The 8,160-nt window shown below is 43.1% G+C and overlaps 1 long non-coding RNA gene across 1 annotated transcript; it reads left to right on the forward strand.

Annotated features, from left to right (window-relative positions):
* Window positions 1–873: 873 nt before the first annotated feature.
* LOC112952721 lies at window positions 874–3,167 on the forward strand. Its single transcript, XR_003250458.1, has 3 exons — window positions 874–932; window positions 2,489–2,970; window positions 3,060–3,167. It is a non-coding gene; the product is annotated as an uncharacterized LOC112952721 (long non-coding RNA).
* The last annotated feature ends 4,993 nt before the right edge of the window (window positions 3,168–8,160 follow it).

The following is an 8,160-nucleotide window of genomic DNA, read 5'->3' on the forward strand; positions in this document are numbered from 1 at the left end:
CTCTCCCTCTGCTGCTTCCCTGAGGGATTGGAAATGCTTCTGGCAAATCCTGTAGTCTCCTAATTTTTTAGTCTCTTATTTTTTTTCCCAATGTCCTTGCTGTTACTGGACACCATTATAGCAGCCTCCTGCCGTATGTGCAGGGAGCAGCGTGGCACAAAGAGGTACCACTTCCTTAGCCCAAACTGCCACCACCTCTTCTACATCGAACAGTTCTCTCTTTGTGCTAAAGATTGGACCTTTGAGTCCCCACCAGCAATTCCCCCATTCCTTGCACTGTATTAAGTATTTTTTTGATGGTTCTTCTCATGAGGGGAGGGAGCTGCTGCAGGAGCTGCTGGGGAGGCCCTGGCAACAGGATGTGAAAAATCCACCTTTGATTACGTCTGGCAGAAGAAACCAAAGTTGGAGGATCAGCATGATGAGCTGCTTGTCAAGGTTTGTTACRTAGCAGCGCTCTGGCTGTCAGAATTTTTCATGGAGAATCCTCCTTGATGGAGTGCGTATGGATTCTGTGAATATTAGTGCCCAAAAGCATCCATTTCTGATGCATTAAAGCAAGCTCACAGTATGGGATGAGTTTGAAGGGGGTTTAAATTTGCGAAGAGATGAATCCCCTTGGGTTCCTGCAGGTCCTCAGAGCTTAGAAGGAATGGGATGGCAGCTGGATTCCTCTCTTAATGGGTCCAATACTCACTACTGTGGTAGCTGTCAGGCTGGGCTCTGCCCACAAGGGATTCACGGGCAGCTGGTCGACCACAGGTCCAACTGCATTCCAACCAGAAGAGCACGATTTATTCAGCTGCAACATTTACAAAGSAGGTTTCTTCCAGTTGTTCTTGTTGTGTTTTTGCTTTGTTGAAGATGCTGGGCAGTGTTCTGAGCAGGCCCTGGGGAGATGGAGGAAGGAAGAGTTGTGCATGAATAAACAGGTGAGCTGAAAGATTGCTGTGGCGAGGGGAGTGTTGTGGTGGATGGTTCCCCTCATGTATTTCTGCTTTGTGCATGCAAGTGTGGAGCAACGTGGTGAGCAGCAAGATAAGTGTCGCTCCGTGACAGAAATTAGAGCTTAGCATAGGGTGGGTGTCTTGCTGGCGCTGTCCCTATTGCCCATCACTGTTCTGCTTCTACAGGTGATGTGGCAGCAGCTTCCCTGTGGTGAAAGAGCCCAATGGTCGGCAGGGGCGAGCAGAGCAGGTAGAGGCGCATGAGTGCACGCTCCGTGGGAATGGGCTGTGGTCTTGCCCGCGTTGCTGTAGTACGTGACTTCCCTGTGTTTGCAGAATCTGGAGGATTCTACAAAGTTGAGGAGAGGAGCAGTTGAGCACTGACCAGAGCCTCAGTGGGTGGGAGAAGAGAAAGGTAGTTGTGTCCAACAACATTGGGTGCTGTTGAGCTGTTTCTTAGTAACATTATGCCTTCTGCTCCTTTCAGATCACACTGAGGGCTTTTCCCAGTGATGTCTGAGCGCTTGGTGAGTGTGGCCTGGCAAGGGGCAGGATGCCAGTGAGCAGGGCGTCCGTGGCGCTTTGGAAGTGACTTTTTTGGCGGCTGAGGCCGTAGCTGAGCGGCACAGAGGTGACTGCCTGCCTTTTGCTTCGGCAGGTAATGAAGACCATCCGTAGCTCAGAGAGTGTGGCTGCTATTGAGGATGCCCTGGGAAGAGTGGTGGAGACCCAGAGTACTGCAGGCGCTCAGTTAATGGGCAAAGCGTGTTGGGGTGTCCTGACCATGGGTGCTGCCACTGAGGGCAGACTGGAGGTGTCTTCTCGATGAGCACGGTGTGGAAGGCAGAGGCAGCGCAGTGCACATGTGGGAAAATGAGAGCAGACAGTTCCCGCCTGTCTGTGGTTTGCATTGCAGCTTGAGTTTCTTTTGCTCAGGTTCTGGTGCTGCTCCTGTTCTTTGTGCTCCCAGAGCACATCCAATAATGCAGGGCACTAGTGCAGGAGGCATCCGTTGTCTTTTGCCTGGCCTTGCTCACTAGCATCACGCTGGTGGATGGCTGCTTGTTCTGTGGTGTTCTGTGTGGGCTCTGTCATCTGCAGCTGGACATCTTTGCAGCCCTCATTGTGGCCTCATTGGTTGCTGCTAATCCAGGCTTTTGTGCTGCCACCGCTCTGGGCTCTTGTACCTTCCTGGCCCCATTTCACAGTTGCATTTCCTATGTTGTCAAGGCCTTGGGCCTTGCTGGCTGCTTCTGCATTCCTGTTCTGGACTTCGCTGGCCCCTTTCTGCCACAGGCAGTGGTATTTGACTCTCTGTTCCTGTCCAGAACATCAGAGCTGCACAGTTGTGCTCTTGTAGAGCTTACTGGGGGGGGTTGTGTGTAGTCAGTCAGTTTAGCCCTGAAATGTTTGGGGATGGGATTTCTCTAATTTAAAACCCAAGTTTATAAATATATATGTATGTATACACACACATGCACTTTTTTCATTGTTTAGTGTAGCCTATGAGTAATTCTGGTTTGTGTTTTCACACTGTTAAGGTGAAAGCTTGGTTTCCGAAGCCTTCAGAAGAAGGTGCCTGCTTCAAACCAGGCATGTGGGAGATACAAACACATCTATATGCAAGACACGCCCAATCATAAGAGTTTGTTTTCAGACTGTAATAGCAGTGATGCTGGTTTGGTAAAATAAAAAAACTAGATATGCTGGAAARTGGAGTGATCTCTTTGCTGAAGACAGACATCCTTGTGGTGCCAACGCACATGGGCTGAATGAAGACTGCTGTGCTCACGTGGTCAAGGGGCTGAGTCCGCACCTGCGTGCAAGGGGCTCCACYGCTCACCCTGTACTTACTGCCTTCGCRTGGGAAGGAGGCTGTACAGCGTCAGCCCGGGGTGGGCGCGTGCGCATTGTGCCCCGAAGCACCGACTGCAGCCATCCTGTAGCCACGAGAAGTCCTGTGATGGTTGAGGCCCACAAATGCGCACTGCCACTGTTGTGCTCTGTGCTGAATATTGCAGAGGTATGGTTCAAGTGCAGCCTACGCTCCCACCCCTGAGGGCTCCACTCACACATGCAGAAAGCAAAACTGTAAGTGACGCATTTTGCCAGCTACCCCAGACTGGAGACGTCATCTTAAGATCCTAGAAACGGCCAGTGTGGACTGGACAGTAACATTTTTCTTGCGCCCTGTTGGGAAGGAGCTGCTTGCCTCATTCCAGGTAAGAGGGGTGGATACATACATATCTATAAAATAGGGGGGTTCTTATCCTTTAAACATAAATAATTGTTTGACTACTGTCATTTGGAAAAAAAACCAACAAATAAAAGTTCTGCCATTCTGGAAAATGAGTGACCCCCTTGTACTTGTCAGTAAAGCAGAGCTGCTGCTGAAAGGACAGCACACGTGTGCCCTGCTTGGTTCAGTGCTCCTCACCACCTTCCTGTGCTTAAAAATCGATACTGCAATGCCAAGGGGTTGGTCGGGATGTGGATGCACAGTGCATAGTGGCTCCCGCACCAGTACCCTACCGTGTTGGAAATCCAGTACTGCGGTCAGGGAGCCAGTGCTTGTGTTCCGTGCTGCCCGTGCCTGTTCTAACCCCAAAGATGCAACAGAAACGGGACGTTCTGACAGTTACCAGGGAGGGTCAGTGTCCTATTGGTCCCTGTCAATGACAAACTCGGAGTGGACTGCAACGTTTTTATTGCCACCTTGGCAGCTTTGGAGAATCTGCGTTTCCAGGTAGAAGCTGGATACCTATATATATTCAAGAGCAGGGCGGGAGCCTTTGGTGTTCTTATTAAAACAGTAATAAAACAAGGCACACAGAAAAAAAAATCATCCATTCTGGAAAGCAAACAAGTGTCCTGAGCTGGTCAAAACCGTAGAACTGCAGGTGTAAGAGCAGCAGGTACTCTGCATTGGGCAGCACTCCCTGCTACCCTCCTGTGCCTAAACGCCAGTCCCGCAACAGCTGGGGCTGGGGACATGCACAGATTGCTTTGCTTGCTACTGTCCTCCACTGTGGAAGGGGCTGTGCTGAAAAGGTAAGGAGAAGCACACGTGCTGGGTGCTCCCCGGGCCTCGTTGCTGCACTTGAGGATCAGAGAAGCARAAGTGTGGCCGTAAGTTCTGGTTCGCACTGTCCTGCATCAGCTTGTCGGTGTTGACCCCACTGTCAACTGCTCCTCTCCGATATTTTGGTAATCTTCAAGAGATCTTCAGAGACCTTCAAGACCATCAAGTCCAACCGTAAGCCCTTCACACCATACGTGTTAAACCATCTCCCTGTCTCATCTACACCTTTCTTGAACACTAGCAGGGATGGTGACTCCACCACTTTTTGGGCAGCCTACATTCATGTTTTACTATTATTTCCATTTAGTTTTTTTTCCTAATTATGCTCCCTTCTCTCCTTGTAATAACTCTCTCAGCAATAACTCCTTTTGCGTGCTCCATAATAGTTTTACTGTGCCTTTCTCTCCCCGTATTTTTGCCCTCCACAGTAATTCTTGCTCTATGTAAAAAATTTTCCCATGCACTCCGCACCCATTTCTCCTTGCATGCTCTGCCATACTTATTTCCCACACTACACCACGCTTCTTTCCTGTGCGCCTTGTCATAACTGTTGCCCTCCCCATGATAATTCCTCTTCCTCTCTCTCTCTCTCTCTGCAATAATTCCTCTGTGCTCCAACTTTCTCTCCCTGTAATAATTTTCTTCCGCTATCTGCAATGCTTATTCTGTACGCTCTGTAAAAATCATTTTCTGCACGATCGGCAGTAATTCCTCATTACCCCTTTTTCTCCCCACAATAACTCTTCCACACTTCCCATAAGAAATCCTTCTTCCTCCCCCTTTCTCTCTTTGTAATATTTCCTACTCATATGCTCTGCAATAATTCTTTTTTGCAAGCCTCTTTTTTTCCCCGCAGGAATCGTTACTCTATGCAGCATTTCATTTCTACGTGCAATTATAATTGATTCTTGCTCCGTAGAAATTTTCTTTGGCACTCCATAATAACTCTTTCCTGCATTCTCTGTAATAACTTGACTGGGCTCCTCCTTTTGCTCTCCGTAATAATTCTTTTTGAATACAGAATCAATACAGAATGAATGAATGTTCATGAAAACAGAATAATAATTCTGTTTTTCTCATCCTGATTCTTCTGTTCTTCCACTAATAGTCTGTTTTTCTCCCTCTAAAAATTCTCTTCCTCTCCCTCTTAAAATATAACTTCCCTCCTGCCAGTAATTCCTTACTGATGCCCCTCATGCTTCTCGTCCTCTCCCGCTGATGCTTCTCTTTCCCTTGAGGTAATAATTCTCTATTTCTAGCCCCCAAACAATCTCTTTTTCTCCTGCTAAAATCATCTCTATTCTCTTCCTTTCAGTCTAAGATTATTCCTTCTTCTACCGCTTGTAATTATTTGCCTTTTTCCTTCATAATTCTCTTGCTCTCCCACTAATAAATCTCTTCTTCTCCCACCAATAATTTTATTCCTTTAGCCCAAATAAATCTTTCACACTATGTAATATTTCCTTTTTTATTCCCCTAATAATGACCTTTTCCTGCTAGTAAATCTCTTCCTCTTATGTTAATAAATCTCCTTCTATCCCACTAATAATTTTAGTCATAGTCTCCCAAAAATTCTCTTTCACCCTAGGTAAGAACTCTTTGTATTTCCCTAATAATTTCCTTCGTTTCCTTCTAATAATTGTCTTCCTATTTCCCTCATAATTCTCTTGGTCTCTCATTGTGAAATCTCTTCCTTTCCCACTAATAATTTTATTCTTATTCTCCTCATAATTCTTTTCCACAATAGTTAATAGTTCTTTTTACTCCCCTAATAATTTATTTCCCCTGCCACTTATAAGGTTATTCTTCCAATAATTCTTTTTTAATCAGGTAATATTTCCCTTTTTATTTCCTTAATAGTTGCCATCTTCTCTCACTAATTTTACTCTTTCACTTCTTCTCATAAATCCCTTCCTCCTAAGAATTTTATTCCTCTTCTCCCAGTAAGTGTCTTTGACGCCAGGTAATAATTTTCTTTTTATGCTCAAAATCATTCGTCTCCCACTAATTATTCCTATTCTCTGCTGCTAAGAAGTCTCTCCCTATCTTTCATAATTTTCTTGATCTCTCACTCTGAAATCTCTTTCTCTCCCACTAATAATTTTGTTCCTATTCTCCAAAATAATCTCTATAATTCCAGGTAATAATTCTCTTCCAATTGCCATAATACTTTTCTTCGTCTCTTGCTGATAAATCTCTTCCCCTCTGGCTAATAATTTTAATCCTCTTCTCCCCCAAATTCTCTTTGACTCCAGGTAATAATTATCTTTTTTTATTCCCCTAATGGCTCTCCTCCTCCCCATCTAACCCTCCTCTTCTCCTCCCACTAATAATTCTGTACTTTTCTCACTATAATTCTCTTCCTCTTCCGTTAGGAATTGTCTTCCTCTCTCGTTGATTTTTCTCTTTCCATCCTGCTAATAATTTTGTTACTTTTCTGCCAACAGTTCTCTTCAGGTAATAATTTTGTTTCTAATCCCCTAATAATTCCCTTCCTCTCCTTCTAATTAGTCTTCTCCTCTCCTGCAAGATAACAATTATCCTTTCCCAGTGATAATTTTATTCCTATTTTCCTAATAATTTTCTGTCAGTTCAGATAATAATTCTCTTTATATTCCCCTAAATATAATTCTCTTTATATTCCCCTAAATATAATTCTCTTTATATTCCCCCCTCTTCATCTATGGCTAATACTTATTTTCCCACTAATAATTCTCTAGATTTCACAATATAATTCTATTTCTCATTAAGAATTTTATTTTGCTCTCACTAATACTTCTCTTTACCTTGGGCTAATAATTTTATTTCTGTTCTCCCAATAATTCTCTTTCATTGCAGGTATATTATTCTGGTTTTATTTTGCTAATTATTCAGTTCTTCTGCAGATAAGGCAATAATACTCCTTTTATTCTCCTAATAATTCCATTCCTCTCCTGCTAATAATTCTCTTACTCTCCCAATAGTAATTTCGTTACTACTAATTTTATTCCTGTTCTCCCAATCATTCCCTTCCTCTCCAMCTAATACTTCTCCTCCTCCTCAAGTAACGACTATCTTCCTATTTCCCTCATAATTCTTCTCGTTGCCTTAAGAATAATTTTATTCTTGTTCTCCCAATATTTCTCTTCCATGCCACATGATAATTCTCTTGGTATTCCCCTAGTTTCCTCTTTGACTAATACTTTCCTTCTTATGCCTGTAATATTCCTGTAATATTTATCTTCCTGTTTCTCTCAGAATTCTCTTCCTTTCCCGCTAATAATATTATTCCTRTTCTCCCAAAAGTTCTGTTGCATGCCTGACAATATTTCTTTTTACTCATCGAGTAATTAACATCTACTCCTGCTAATCAATATTGTCCTCTCATGTTAATAATTCTCTTCCAATCCGATTAAATACAGTACTAGTATTCTAAGAAATCTCTTACACACTAGGTAATAATTCCTTATTTTTTTCCCCCCAAATTATTCCCTTTCTATTCTTCTAATAATTCCTTTACTCTTGTGCACAATTATTTTCCTCTCCAGCTTATAAGTTTGTTCCTATTCTCCAAATTATTCTCTCCTACTTTAGGTAATAATTCTCCTTTTAGTCCACAAATTAATGTCTACCTCTCCTGCTAATAATTTTATTCTTATTCTTCCCACAGTTCTCTTCAATGTCACKTAATAATTCTCTTTGAATTCCCCCAATTATTACCTTCCTCTTTGGCTAATACTTCTCTTCTTCTGGTAATAGTTATCTTCCTGTGTCCCTTATAATTCTTTTCCTCTCCCGCTAATAATTTTATACCTATTYTTGCAACAATACCCTTGCGCGCCAGAAAAARATTCTCTTTGTATTCCCCCAATTATTCTATTCCTTCTCTGCTAATACTTCTCTTGTTCTGCTGGCAATAATAATCTTCCTATTTCCCTCATCTCCTGCTAATATGTTTATTCCTRTTATTTCTATAATTCTCTTGTAYGCCACATAGTATTTGTCTTTTTATTCCTCCAGTTATTCTCTTCTTCTCTGGCTAATACTAAACTTCTTTTTACCTTCTGTTTCCCTCATAATTCTCCTCCTCTCCCTGTAAGAATTTTATCCTCTTTCTCCCAATAATTCTCTCACACACCAGGTAATATTTCT

The sequence above is a fragment of the Nothoprocta perdicaria genome, unplaced genomic scaffold, assembly GCF_003342845.1.
Source record: "Nothoprocta perdicaria isolate Ctin4 unplaced genomic scaffold, notPer1 scaffold_405, whole genome shotgun sequence".
Lineage (NCBI taxonomy): Eukaryota > Metazoa > Chordata > Aves > Tinamiformes > Tinamidae > Nothoprocta > Nothoprocta perdicaria.